This window comes from Monodelphis domestica, chromosome 7 (assembly GCF_027887165.1).
Source record: "Monodelphis domestica isolate mMonDom1 chromosome 7, mMonDom1.pri, whole genome shotgun sequence".
Taxonomy (NCBI): domain Eukaryota; kingdom Metazoa; phylum Chordata; class Mammalia; order Didelphimorphia; family Didelphidae; genus Monodelphis; species Monodelphis domestica.
In genome coordinates, this window is record NC_077233.1 from 28,480,472 (window position 1) to 28,494,459 (window position 13,988).

The 13,988-nt window shown below is 37.8% G+C and overlaps 1 long non-coding RNA gene across 1 annotated transcript; it reads right to left on the reverse strand.

Annotated features, from left to right (window-relative positions):
- Positions 1 to 3,893: 3,893 nt before the first annotated feature.
- LOC103105300 (uncharacterized) lies at positions 3,894 to 13,152 on the reverse strand. The gene is made up of 2 exons (XR_470659.3): positions 11,972 to 13,152; positions 3,894 to 9,468 (listed from the first exon to the last, which is right to left on the reverse strand). It is a non-coding gene; the product is annotated as an uncharacterized LOC103105300 (long non-coding RNA).
- Between the last annotated feature and the right edge of the window lie 836 nt (positions 13,153 to 13,988).

Genomic DNA, 13,988 nt, shown 5'->3' on the forward strand with positions numbered 1-13,988 from the left:
ATTTGGTCATTTCCAAAATTTATTTCTCCTTTTTTTATTCACTGCTAAAGTGCATTTCTGAAATGACCATTGTATGGCATATGCACTAGTCTTTGCTTTTTACAAACTCTGTTGTAGTGATTCTCAAATTATTTCCTGGAAAAACAAAACAAAACAAGAACAAAAACAAAAAACAAAAAACAAGTACATGGCCAAGCTGCAGAAGTCCCAACCCCAAAGGATCATTAGGATGTCCCTGGATCAATGGTTTTTCTAGGAGAAATGAGAAGTAGTGAGAGATTCTCTGAAATGATTATTTTCCCCCTCTTACAAAAATCCATGGGAGTTTGTGTTTTTCTAGAATGATGAGGCCCTTTTAAGTCATTATGGGTATAGGATCCCAAATTATGCTGTCAACAAGAGGAATGGGATCCCAGCTTTCATAGACTCATGAAGGCTTTGTAATTTGATTCATAGCCTCCTTACTGTACTAATGCTAGGCTTTCACGAAATACAAATGAAGCTACCCCATCAGCAGCAAAATGTGTTTTGATCTTGCTTTAATCAGCTGCAGAGCTTACTTAAATGGTTTCTAGAGAGCAAATATTTTGGAAGAAATGATGTCTGAAAAAATGTGTATTAGTCACCAAAATGGGTCCATCTGGAAGCAAATTTCCCAAGTTTGGCCTGTTCCCCTGCCCCTCACCCACTTTTCATTTTTTTTAGCAGTAACACTGAAACAAGAGAGTTTCCAAGTTTTATTTTAAAGCCACCAATTGCCCAGTTCATCATCATCTTGAATAAATATATATTGATAATCTCCATATTTGTGAAGGCTCCAATACATTCTATGTTCTATGTTCTATGTTCCATTGTTACAGATAATTGATGGGCTAGTTATGTTGACATTTTGTGATTCTTTCACAATAAAACCAGGAACTTCCTTATTATGTAGGAGGTCACCTAAGAGGGTAATTTCACCCACTGAACGCTAAATCTTATAATAGTTAATCTCTCTGCAAGAAATTTAGAGGCCATGTTGTACATTTCTTTTGAGGAAATACGTTTCCAGTAGGAGGCAACTTTTGTTTAAAAAAGGAGGCAAATTGATGTAGCTGTATTGACCCTAACAGTTACCTCCTTGTATTTATTTTATATTGGTTGTTAATACTCTCCATTATCCCAACCCAAAGTTACTTTAATTTATTTTGCACCTATTTACATGTATATTTTCTATCCTCTTTATATTTTATTCAGCATGTTGTAGGCATTTAACTTAATAAATATTTGATTAAATAGCTGTCTGATGTACTGTATCCTTATAGTAGATGGTAAGCAACCTGAGGACAGGAATTGCTTTGTTTTTTCTTTGTAATCTTAGCAACTAGAACAGTATTTGCACATAGTAGACATTTAATAAATGATGATTGATTAACTTCTGTCTATATATGTGTATCCCTCCAGTAGACTATAGACTACTATAGATTACTATAGTAATCTCCTTCACAACAGGGATTTAAAAAATCTTTATATTACTAGTACCCAGTGTAGCTAGGAGGCACCGTGGATAGAGTATAGGGTTTAGAGTCAAGAAGACCTGAGTTCAAATCCACCCTCAGATACTTCCTAGATGGATGACCTTGGGAAAATCTCTGAAACCTATTTTGCCTCAGTTTCCTTACCTGGAAAATGAATTAAGAGAAGGAAATGGCAAACCATTCCAGTATCTTGCAAAGAAAACCCCAAATAGGGTCATGCGGAGTTGGACACAACTGAAAAATGACTGAACAACAACAAAGTTCAGTACTTAATATACTTGGATAATTAATAAATGCTTATTGAATTAAATTATTAGGTAGTTTCATAAATTATTCTCTCAAAGTTTCAGCTAATACTGTCTGGACTCTCTTCCTATCTTAAGCTGAACACCAGAGACAGTGCTGAAGGCAAAATTGTAAACTCAACCTTTTTTTCAACCCTTTTACTCTCTCAACCTCCAGGGCTGATGACTGTGCATCTAATTTAAAGGTTCAACGTTTTTATAAACTCTCAGTTCTTCTCTTCCGGGCTTGTACTCAGAACAGTTTTGTACCCAGCATAGGAGAAAGAGCCTTACATGTGGATTAAAAACTTAGGACCTCTATAGGTACAGAGAATTATCAAAGGATGAACATCCCCAGATAGTGGAATACTGACCACATAAATATTATTTAAAAGGAATGCTTAGACTCATTTTCCAAGTTTCTCTAGTAATTTGGGACTCCTTGTGCCAAGACCTATTGACTCTTTCTCCTTCTCACTTCTCTGATCTTTTCTGTAGGCAGAGATTTAACCAAGGTAAGACAATCTGAGCTATGTGTGACCTCTTCTTGGACACACATATCTCCTCTATATAGCATACCTGGTGAATGCTCATCCAGTCTTTGCTCAAGGGCCTCCCAAAGGACCTCAAAATAACCTGTTTCAATTATGTGAACTAACTGATAGTTAAAAAGAAACTTCAATATGGAGAGAATCAGGACTTTGTTTCTTTCAAGTCGACGAGAGCATTAACATTTCCCATGTGGATCACAATTTATTCTTTCTAAGCTACTTTCTCAGGGATCATCTCATTTCTTGTTCAGAGAAACCTTGTGTTCAAGGCAAATTATAGTTAGGACTTCACAGTTGTAAGATTTTTTTTGTGTTGGATTATCAATTTAGTTTAGTATCTTAAAAATTATTATGATTTCTGATATCTTATCATTTTCTTAAGACAAGTAAACTAGAAATAATTATTTTTCTCTGACAAGGTCAGTCTTTTCATTTTTAAAATAATTTTTTTCCTATTATCTTGCCAAATTCTTTATTTTCCAGATGAGGTAAACAAATCCAAGAGAAGTTAGGATTTGCCCAAGATCACCCACAAAATCAGAAGCAGAGCCGATACTAGAATCCATTTATTGTTTCTGGGCTAAATGATGAGTTTGTCATTGCTCTTTCCATTAGATGATAAAGAATTATTTCTATTTTACAGGTAGAGAGATCAAGGTTCATGTAAGTCTTTCCATATTTTTCTAAATCAACCTACTTCACATTTCATGTGGCACAGTAGTACTCTATCATAATAATATGCCACAACTTGTTTAATCATTCCCCAGTTGATGGGCATCCCTTCAATTTCCAGTTCTTTACTGTTGCAAAGAGTATTGCTATGAATATTTTAGAATATATAGGCTCTTTTACTTTTTCCATGATTACCTTAGGAAACAGTTTTATTGCTAGGGCAAAAGGTATACATAGATTTGTTACTTTTTAGGTATAATTCCAGATTACTCTCCAAAATGACCAGATCAGTTCATAGTTCCTCCAAGTATCACCATTTTCCCACATTCCCTCTATTATTTATTATTTCTATTTTTACCCTTTGGAACTCAGATATCAGGGCAGTTTCCTTGACAGTTTCTTGAAACATGATCATTTAGGATCTTTCTTTGATGGTGGTCCAATAATTTTAAAATTATAGTTCCTTAATTTATTTTTCCAGGTCAATTGTTTTTCCAATGAGATATTTCATATTTTCATTTTTTTATTTTTATTTTATTGTTTCTTGATGATGCACTGAACCATTAGCTTTTACGCACCTGATTCAAAATTTTAAAGTCTTATTTTCTTCAGTGAGATTTTGTATCTCTTTTCCCATCTGACCAATTCTATTTTTTAGGACTTTCTTTTCTTCTGTCAATTTTTGTGCTTCTTTTACCATAATTAGGCCCATTTATTTAATTATGGTATAATTTTATTCAGTATTTTTTGTGCCTCTTTTATCAAACTGTCAATTCTCCTTTATAGTTTTCTCAAATCAATCTCATTTCTTTTCCTAATTTTTTCTCCTTTTCCACTCACCTCTTTCTTTAACTCAGGAATTTTTGTTGGGGTGGGTCGAATTAGCCAATTTCTTTGAGGCTTTGTTTATAGTTGTTTTCACATTGTTGTCTTCTTCTGAGTTCATGTTTTTGTCTTCCCTGCCACAATCATAGGGTTTTTTTTTTTATGATTAAGTTCTGTGTGTGTGTGTGTGTGTGTGTGTGTGTGTGTGTGTGTGTTGCTCATTTTCCAATTTCTTGGCTTTCACCTTTATGTTAAAGTTGTATTCTGCTCATCTGCAGATGGGAAGGCACTGTTCTAAGCTTAAGACTTTTTCATGCTACTATTTTCAGTGCTAATTCTGGGAATACACAGGTTTTCAGATCTACAAAGGTGGCGTGATCCTGAGAGAAGTGAGGTCACTGATTTCCTGGTCTATACTCTTTATTCAGGAAGGGCTCTTGGTTCCTTGCAGCTGTAAGTGGTAGCATTCCTCTTTGCTTTGTAATTGTGACAAGGGCTCTTGTTCCTTTGTGAATGACCCCTAGCACTTCTCTTCGCTCTGTAGCTGAGACCCAGAACTATGTATGGGCAATAGAGTTGTCAATCAGTGCCAGTTGAACCCTATGCCAGCCAAAGGTGTCTTGTGATTTCCTTCTGACTAGTGCCCAATACTCCTCACCATATCTGGGCACAAAACTCCAGAAGCTGCTACTATAGCCACTCTTGCTTTCATTTTACATGTGGGCTCCAGACAGATCTGTACTCCAGTGGTCACATTTTCCTTGTTGACCTTCTAAGCTTTCTTTGGCTGGGAAAAATGCTTCACCCTGACCTTTTGTTGGTTCTGCCACTCCAAAGTTTAATTTGAGGTGTTATTATAGGGAGAAATTTTGAGATAATTCATCTGAGCTGTTTCTATTCTACCATCTTGGATCCACTCCATCGACACCTTCTTGACAAAAAAAAAAAATTAAGCTAATTTACAAAATAAATTCTGATTATTTGATTCGAGGCAGCTCAAACCCCACATTCTATAGGAAGTTAGTCCCTGTCTCCACTCTCTTCACCCCCTCCCCTCTTAGTGAGTACCTTCTATAACTCAATACTTGCTATCTTTTAAAATCTATATTTTATATAGTTATTTTTATGTTGTCTCTCCTATTAGACTAGGAACATTTTGAGGGTTAGGACTATATTTTTGCTCATTTTCTATCTCTAATTTTTAGCACAATACTTGACATATGGTATATACTATAATGCAGGAAACAGAGACCCTGCCTGGTGGGGGAAGCTGAGAGGAGAGTGAACAAGGGGATTCTGGGAAAAAGAACTGAGACCTGAGAGAATTCTTGAGGAAATTCACTTCCAGTCTTGGAAGGAGGGACAGACAGTGGATATCTGAAGCCAAAGCACAGAGAAAGAACCTGATTTCTTTCTTGTTGTATACTTGTCTCCAGCTATAAATCTTCCACAACCTCCCTTCACCTGTCTCCTGCTACTCCAGACTGACAAGGAGTCAGTTGGACTCTGTGGCAGAGCCAATCTGCCCTCTCCTTTGGGTCTTCCCCCTTTTACCTTTCTAGGATAGATCCTAGAGATATCAGTTTAAGTTAGTGTAGAGAGATAAGAATTGGGGTATTAGGAAAACAGCTTGAGGCACAAAGCTTCTGGCCAAGGAGCTTTGAATATCAACTACTGTAAATTATAGTTATTATGGTTTCTCATCACTCCATCTTTTCTGCCTTATCCATCCAGCCCTTTTGTTCCCCACCTCTTCAAATGAATTTCAGTTTACATCAGTTTGAGTTTGGTTGGGAGTTTCATGAGAAGATAGAGGCTGGGTGAATTGTGAACAAGACCAAAGCAAATCTTGTTTCATGTGTGACAGGCAAGGGTCCAGCCTGCCCCTGGATTCATAAGGAAGGGTCTAATATCAGAAACCCTTGCCCTAGAAAGGACTGTCTGGGATGCAACCTCTTTTCCAGCAGTTGAGCTCAAATTCAAAACCCAAAGATATAGTTTGTGGTATATCCTTGGGAAGAGAAGGAAACATCCCTTCTGTTTCTCTCTGAGTAATCCAAAGCTGTAAGGTCAGCCAACCTTGAGGAAGGAGAGACACAGCCATCTTTCCTCAGACTTTTTAACTTCCCTCTCATCCTTGTTTTCCACATCTCCCTTCAACCTCTCACTGGAGAAACACATCCATCCAGTGGGTTAAAACCTGTTCATCCCTCTCTATGAGTAAGAGAGGAGAGTCCCTCTCCATTCCTCTTCTTTTACAATACAAGGGAATGACCAGAAGCACTGAAAAATTGAATTTTAAATGCCTCAGAAGAAGAGCAGATGGAACCCCAGAGGACCTCAGGGGATGGGATGGAATTCCAGCCAGACTCAAGAGTCAATTGGGAGAAAAACTAAGAGTTCTTCTTGTCTTGGGTTCTTGGGAGCAGGGAGGGAGAACTACCTTTGGTTGTGAAGATACACAAAATCTCTCAGTCCTTTTACCTGAGCAGCAGAGGATCTTATCTCTCAATTGGAGGCAAATCTTTAGGATAAAGACTCCTTTTTCCCTTAGGGGAACCCAGAGGTTATGTCTAAAAGAATACTCCCTGGTTCAAACCCTCAAGGTCTGTTTAGGGAAAATACCTAGGGATTTCCTTTTTCCTCTGTCCTGCTTACCCTTCAACCCTTTATATCTAAATAAAATAGACTTCTTGATTTCAATAGAAGCTTTCAAACAAACAAAAAAAGAAGACTGAGGAAAAATCTTACTTACCCTTTTATTCTAGTCAGACTGACTCCATTGGTCAACAGCTCAACTTGGGGGAGGGGAGGAAGTAAGGAAGTGTCACCTTATATTGATTCCCCAATGAGCTGAATTTTGGTTCCTTCCTTCAAAGTCCCCCATCCATACACAATGCTTAATATAAATGCTAGATATCCTGTCAAATCTGTCCTCAGACCTCTCCTAGCTGTGTGACCCTTGGCAAATCATGTAACCCTGATTGTCAAGCCATTATAAAAATCCTCTCTTAGAATTGATTCTGACAGATGGTAAGGGTTTAAAAAATAATAAATTCTTGATATCTGATTGGTGGTTTTGAATTGTTTGCCCAGTTTCCGAAGAGTCAAAACTGGAACTCATGTCTCTTGATTTCTAGCCTTGTCTGTCTTATTTCTAAAGCACTGGGCTTGAGGTCCCCTTCATTTCATAAATAAAAGTAATGACAGAAACACCAGGAGGTTAAGGGGCTGGCCCAACATTTTCAGTTGATGCATTGGTATTAATAGCCATCCCCACATTCTTAGAGAATACATGTCATAGATATCCCGCTTCTGAGCAATGTCAGTAGAAAGCAGATAAGGATGACACATTTTGAGGCAGAGGTTCCTAGTCTTTAAATTACTCCTTAGTTATAAGTTGGCCACTTGGGAACACACAAGTATATAGAAAAAGAGAATTACAAAAAGCCTGGAAGGCTTACACCCTGGCAAGACTATAATCCCCCCAAGAAAACTCTCACCTCATTCTGGAGCAATCTAGAGAACCTTCATCTAATGTCTATCCAACCCTTTCCCAAGTTACCTCCATTTTCAATTCTGTCTGCTTTGGCTTTTGCCTAGTTTTGTGCTTTAGAGAGAATAGTTTATCACATGTCATTGCTCTTTCTCCTGGCCATATGATAACTTTGACAAGAGAAGCCTGAAGGCTTTTTTTTTTTTGAACAAAAATGTCTTTTGTGCACTAACTTGCAGTTAAGTAGTAGATTCACTATGGGGAGAATTGGGGTCTGTTGCTGGAAGGGAAATCTGACAAATATTAACACTTCATAATAGGACCAGTCAATGTATCTTGCTTCCATCAAACCATCATAATGACAACTTACATTTATTTATGTAGCATTTTCAAGCCTACCACATATTTCTCACAACCGCCCCAAGGTAGGTAGTACAATGATCATTTTCTCCATTTTAAGAAGGGGGAAACCGAATCCTAGAAACGTTATATGATTTGTCCAAGGCTACACAGCTAGAAGACACCATTGTCAAAATAGAATGAGTGCTGACACATTGGAACATTGACGTTGGTGTTGGAGTTTGAATCCTGACTTAGAAGCTATGTGGCCTTGAACAAGTCACTTAAACTCTCCTCCTCTCAGAGTCTCAGTTTCTTCATCAGTAAAATAAGTATATTGGATTAGATGGTCCCTGCCAGCTCTAGATGTGTGATCCCACAAAACCAACTGTGTAACTCTAGGTTCCCTGATTGCAATTCCAGCGCTCCTTCTAGTGTGTCTCATTGTCTAGATTCCCTCCCAGCCCTGCTACGTATAGCTGTGTGAGTCTAGATAAGTCACTTCTTCTCTGAAGCCCAGTATCATCTTAGGTAAAAAAGAGAGTGTATTAAATCAGTTGCTCTCTTATGTTAGAGTGCTATAGGGAGTTGAAGAGAACCATGGTTTAAATTCCTACTCTACCATTTTATTATGTATGATTCTATGGGGGCAAGTCACAAGTTCTCTGGGGCAGTTTCCTCATCTGTAAAATAATAATAGCTAGCATTTTTGTAGCCCTTTAATGTTTAACAAGTGCATTATCTTCATATATTCATTCATTCATTCATTCATTCATTTTTACAGCTTTGATTGCTTGGAACATCTTTAAAAAACCAAAGAAACAATTATAATATAGAGATAACTAAGAGTACTCCAGTCAATCAACATTCAAGATAATTTATTTTTTAAACCCTGACCTTCCATCTTAGAGCAATAAGGGCTGGGAAATGGGGCTTAAGGGACTTATTCAGGGTCACACAGCTAGGAAGTATCTGAGGCCAGTTTTGAATCCAGTTTTGAATCATCTCTAGGCCTAGTTCTCAATCTACGGAGCCACCTAGCTGCTCCCTGAATTAATTTCTAACAATTCTGTGACTGAGGAATCTAAATTGATGTTTGAAAGTAGTCTTAAAGTGGAGACAAAACTACCTTGAAAGCATAAATGTAGAAGAAATGAATAAGCTTCTCATCTTGCTTTACCTCCCTGTACTTTACACTATGAGTATAATTACAATGAACCAAATGAGGCTCTGATCTAGGGTTCCAACATGGCAGATGGGTTGGCCACTTCTACTCATGACTTTAACTCTTTGAATAATCATCTTTTCTGCATCACCTACAAAGTGTTTTAGGAAAAGGAACCTAGAAAGGCTTTGGCAGGGACCACAGAGATGGAAATTAATCAATCATCCGGCATTTGTTAAGGTCCTCTTATGTGCCAAGCACTGTTGTAGGATCTGGGGATACAGAAATAAAAAATAGACTGTCTATGACTTCAAGGACCTTCTATTCTGTCAAGGGCTATGACATGGACACATAGAAGTATATGTAAACTACATACAAAGCAAATATAAGATAATTTTAATTTGCAAGTGCTAGCAACAGAAGACCAGGGAATTAGGACAGAGATCCAATAAATCATTATTTTTTGGACCTGCCTGACTGTACTTTCTGAGCCCCCTTCTCTCGCCTAGTTTGACAGTTCATTGGCAGGTTCTCCCAGATGCTTTTATGTTTGATGGAGTTTCTTAAGTCCAGCTCCATAGGACCTCCCCATCACCTTGTTGTTGAGAAGCATATTAATCTGAGGTTAAAAAAAGACCGTTATCAGTGGAGAGTGAAAGAAAATGGAAACCAGACACCATTGGGACTGAAGTGGTCATGAAACGGAAACATGTTGAAGGAATCTGATCTTTGATGGTGAGATCTTATGAAGATGTCCTGATCACTTGTGCCTGGCATTGATTTCACAGAATTATGTCACCATGACGTCAAAGTCTGGGCTTTGTATTTGATCACACGTACATGATATTTACTTTATAACACAGTAAACAATGCTTTGCCACCTCTGAGGTCAGTAGACAGTGTTGGGCTTAGAGTCTGCCACCAAATCCAGACTTGGATACTTACCAAGCTCTGTGACTCTGGGCAAGTTCACCTATCCTCTGATTGCCTGTTTTCTTCACTGTAAAATGGGAATGATAATAGCCGCTACATCTTAGGGTTGTTCAGGTTGTTCAGGAGTATCTAATCTGATAATATTTATAAAAATTTTGCATATATCCTGGCATATCCTAAGTGCTCTTAGGAAGCAAGCTCTTAGAAAACTGCATAAGTAAATGCATATTCTACTATTTCCGATATGGACTGCCAAGAATGGGAGTCATTTTCTCTTTGCAGATCAGATCAGGTAAATTAATCTGGTTCGTCCATTTTCCTTGCCTGAAGAGATTCATAAATAATAAATTCTGAATTCAGATCAGTCCTTTTTTCTGTCCAATTTTGCCAAAACCAAATTCTTATTGTCTAAAATTCTTTTCTATTTAAATGTAGAAAATGCTTCATTCTGTGAATTTTAGATTTACTCCACCCTTCTTAGTCTAACAAAACAAGAATGTCTACACTCCTACTTAAGGATTAAGTATTTAGGAGGCTGGCCTATGACAGACATATGCTAGCAAATGACAAATCAGAAACAACTGACAGAACCCTGGGCTGTCTTAAGTCAAGCTTAAGCTACCATAGGTACATGTGAGATGCAGGAAGTGATGTAAAAAGTGGTCTATATATTTCACATCACTTCCTCTCTCCTTGCTTTTTTCATGGAGAGGTGGCTGGTTCTTGTTGGGTGGTGGAGGAGTCTTGGTGTGGCTGCAGCTATTGTCTGGGTTTGGCAGTGAGTGTCCTTGATACAGTCCTCAGAGAAGCTCAGTAGCATGGTTCAGGTGAAGCTTTTTCCCTGAGCTCTCTTAGAGTTTAGGCTGATTCCCTTTTCCTTTACCTTTCAAAAACACTATCCTCTTAGGAAGCCTAGCTAGTTTTAGTCTTCTGAGGAGGCCTCGTGCCTGAGTTCTCTGAACCTCCCTTGTCTTAGGCTAGGCTGGAAAAATCTTATACTCCTTTCTTTCTCTTCTTCTTATTTCCTTCCCTCTATATTAATTAAACCACCATAAATTTCCTAACCAACTTGAGTATTTTTATTGGGATTGATTTTAATCCCTGGTGACCAAGTAAATTTATATTTCAGTCAACCCCCCCTAAATTTACCCCTTACAATTCCCAGAGATTGAAACAGCATATGATAAAGGCTTTCTTAAACAAAGTTGTTAGTGAAGTATTCTGTCTCCAGGTTAGTATCAGAGTGTTAAGCTTTTAATTAGAATAGACCTGTTTTCAAATTATGCCTCAGACACTTATTTGTGTAACCTTCAGCAAGTCATTTGACTCTTTAAGCCTTAGTTTCCTCATTTGTAAAATGAAGGGAGTAGACTTCATGGACTCTAAAGTTCTCTCCCAATTCTAATCCTACAAATTCTTAAGTCACCGTAAAGCTACTCCCCTGCTTCAAGTACAGAAGTCAATACCACTGAACTCTTGAGGAGACTCTAAAAAGCCTTCATTCACAGCTATATTTGGGGGCAAGGAAGGAAATGAGGGGGCCATTATGACTCTGACAATTTTTTAGAAGGAACAGATTTTTGGTGAAAGTTACAAAAAGATTACATTTACAAAAAGCAATACTGCTTCATATCCTCCCTTGCCTGGATTTGTGTAGTTTTGACTCCATTTTGTTGAACAGGGAAGTCTTCACAAAGGCTGGTAACAATGCAGTAGGCAATATTTGGAATGACCATTTTAAAAAGTGTCCAATCAGAGTCTGGAAGATGCATTGTAGAATCTTGGGGATGTTTACCTCCATCTTACTTAGATTGCTTCATTTCAACTTTACCATTCCAGTCTGTAAATCCTGAGTCAAGCTCCCTCCCTCCAATAAATAACTAAAATAAATAAAGCCATGTCAACCTCATTGATTTTTTAAAAAATAATTATCATGTCACACACACTGTGACAAAAAAGTCTTTTAATTTTTTTTTAAAACAATCTTCGCTTTCTGCCTTACTATCAATTCTAAGTCAGAAGAGTGGTAAGGGCTAGATAATCAAGGTTAAATGATTTGTCCAGGGTCACATGGCTAAAAAGTTTCTGAGGTCAAATTTGAACCCAGGACCTCTTGGCCTGGCTCTCTATCTATCTTTTAGAGGCATTTATTGAGGACTACAGGAAACCCAGATTTGTCATACTCCTACTTGCTGATCTATGTCCTTTGGAAGATGGATAGAGTGGTCAGGATGGAACCTGTAGTCTAGACAGAGAACTTGCACTCTCAGGAAGGCCAATGATCTTGAAATTCATTGTGCTCAGGGGTAAGGTTGTATGCTCCTCCTGAATTCTCCCAGCAATGCATGGCTACAAGGAGATACCATCAGACAACATGATATTGTCATGGAGATCCTTATGGATGTCAACATCATTGTTCATTATTACATAGTTCCATGGATCCCACCAGATTTGATACCTTGGAGAAAAATGATTGGAAGAGAGCCTATGGGCACCAGATCCTCTGATTGCCAAAGGTAATTATTTAAGAGCTGACCATCTAAGAGCTCCTAACTTTTTTCCAGAGAAGAGCTAGATTTAAGAGTGACCATCTCTTGCTTAAAGTCTTGGGCCACATAACCCAGTTCCTGTCTGAGGTCACATTTAGATTCTCTCTCAACTTTGAGAGTCAATTTGTAGTCCTTCTTTGTTCAGGTTTACTTGAGGCTGTTTGCTGTGTCACAGTCAACCAGATTGAAACAGAGGATGCTCCAGGGAAGGGCATAACTTCCCTAGATGGGCACAGTGTGGTCCATAGCATATCCAGAGTCCATCATCATACAAACAGTATGACCAGAAGCATACAAGGGTACCCTCATCTGGACAGTTGGTGTGTTAAAGGTCTCAGCCATGATGTGTGTCATCTTCTCTCTGTTATCTTTGGATTTGGGGGGCTTTTCTGTGTACACTTAAATAACTATTTATTAAGAATCTACCATGTGCCCGGCACTGTGCTAAGCACAGGAAATAAAAAAAAAGGCAAAGGATAGTCCCTGCCATCATAAAGCTTAATTTTTAATATGCCTAAATCTCATGATAGTCACTGCATCATTGGGTCATAGATGGAGAGTTGAAGAAGTCAATTTAAACACCCTTTTGAAGTTAAGCTTTCTTTATGGCTAAACAATTTGTGGCATATGATTGTGATGGAATGCTATTACACTTTAAGAACTGGTAAACACATTAATTTTGGAAAAACATGTAAAGACATACATGAAATTATGAAGAGTGAAATGAGCAGAACCAAGAGAACTTTACATATAGTAATAGAAATATTCTTTGAAAAATAACTTGTGTACGTCCACCTCTAGAGAAAGAACTGATAAATAGAAATAAGTAAGACACAGTTTTACACGTACATATATCTTTTTGTTAAATGATGTCTTCTCTAATGAGGGGAGTGGAGGTAGTTAACTGAATATCTTAATAGTTTAAATGTTTCAAATATATAAATAAATTAAATTTAAAAAAACTGAGATGCCAGTAGAACACATGGAGTCCACTATATAAAATATGGTGCCAGATTTTCTCCAAGTCATCTCAGTTGATACCATCCTCAATAGGGAACTTCAGAATCAGAATGACCCGATATCTGGGACTCTCAATAATAAAGTGAAGACAGCCCAAGAATCATTACTATCATTGTCAACAATGATAGCAGCACTCATGGTTAACTTTGAAGTAGCCACTCTAAACCATTGTGATAGAGAGCAGATGGTACTACATCAGGAAGGGCAAAGGGGGTGAAACTAGGACATGCTAGATGGAGGAGTTCATAGAGTTTTTAAAAATTTGGTCAATTTCAAACATTATTCCTTGGTTACAAAAAATCATATTCTATTCCTCCCCCCCCTTCCTGTAGCTGATGCACAATTCTACTGGGTATTACATGTGCCCTTCATCAGAACCTATTTCGATGCTGTTGATATTTGCACTAGGATGTTCATTCAGAGTCTACATCCTCAATCATATGTAATCAAGCAGTTGTTTTTCTTCTGTGTTTCTACTCCCACAGTTTTTCCTCTGAATGTGGATAGTGGTTTTCCTCATAGATCCCTCTGGGTTGTTCATGATTTCCGAATTGCCACGAATGGAGAAGTCCATTACATTCGAGTATACGACAGTGTATCAGTTTCTGTGTACAATGTTCTCTTGGTTCTGCTCCTT